Below are 1,461 nucleotides of genomic sequence, written 5' to 3'. Positions count from 1 at the left end.
CGATCAAGTGTTCTGGGATTTCCATTCTTTTCAGAGTCAGCCACAGTTTGGTTCTGTGTTGATGGAGCCAGAACAAATAGATGGCACCTAGGCACCACTGCTGACCACTATGAATGAGATCACATAAGAAAATAATGGATGGAATGTGAGAGAAACCGAAACAAAACTCAAAATGAAAAAAAAAAAATAAAGGCCAGATCTTCTTGTCTAATAGAGACAGGTGAGGTAATGGACACCCAATGCCTCATAGCAAACCTTTCCACTTATAACTGAACTTACCTTTGTGAATCGACTTCCAGCCCAAGAATAATTTCAAGGAAGTACTCACTCTTAGAATCATCAACAATACAAGATTAAAAATGCAGCCTTTACTGGATATAAAACTTAGATAGTAATGGAGCCGTGGTGCTACACAGAAGGAAGTAGCTGTTCTGGGGGCAGGAAGCATTAGCACTGCACCCACAGTATTTGGAGGGATCACTGTTGTTTTGCTTCACCACGCAGGACCCCTTAACCTCAAGCAGAAGGGACAGAGACAGCTGGAGAAGCTCAAGTGAGGTCTGCAGAGATGCCAGTTCTGGAAAGAAAAAACAAGCTTTCTGGTTTCCCATTTATGTACTTTGGGGAGATCTCTGCTCTTTTGTTAGACCACCCAAGACCCCTTAAGCTCAACTGGAAAGGAGCGGGACAGCTTGTGCAGCTCCAGTGAGGCAGAGAAGCCAGTTCTTGAAGGGAAAAAATAAAGGCTTTTGGATTTCCTATTCAGGTCCTTAGGGGGGGATCACTGCTGTTGGGCCCTTGGCCCGGCTGGCCTTGGAACAAGAAGGGAATACAAATATACAGGCCCTTAACAAAACATTGCCATACTCTTGGTTTCTATATAGTTACAATGACCTAACATCTACTAAGAAAAAACTCACATAATGTCTAGAAAGCTGTAGTCTGCCTCAGCTGTCATTAAAAACCAAATTAAATGACAAAGTAAAATATTACAATGAAATGTGCAAGGAGTTTGAGTCAGAAAATCAAAAGGGCCGAACTCGCTCAGGATTTCTTAAGATCAAGAAACTGAAGAACAAATTCAAACCTCGAGTTGCTTTGATAAAGAATGCTTCAGAAAGAATATTAAATGATCCAAGAAGTATTAAAAGATGGAAAGGATATACTGAGTCACTGCATCAAAAGGAATTGGCAGACACAGAAGAATTTCATGAAATAACATATGAGCAAGAGCCTACGGTGATGAAGGAAGAAGTTCAAGCTGCTTTGAAGGACATAGCAAAAAATAAGGCCCCAGGAATAGATGGTATACCAATTGACATATTTAAACTAACAGATGCTGCCCTGGACGTGCTCACCAAGTTGTGCCAAGAAATCTGGAGAACAACCACTTGGCCAACTGACTTGACGAGATCTATATTTGTTTCTATCCCAAAGAAAGGTGACCCAACAGAATGTCGA

The sequence above is a fragment of the Elephantulus edwardii genome, unplaced genomic scaffold (genome assembly GCF_000299155.1).
Source record: "Elephantulus edwardii isolate Elephantulus edwardi_28Jun2011 unplaced genomic scaffold, EleEdw1.0 scaffold00019, whole genome shotgun sequence".
NCBI lineage: Eukaryota > Metazoa > Chordata > Mammalia > Macroscelidea > Macroscelididae > Elephantulus > Elephantulus edwardii.
The sequence above is the reverse complement of the archived record's forward strand: the minus strand, read 5'-3'. Positions refer to the sequence as shown.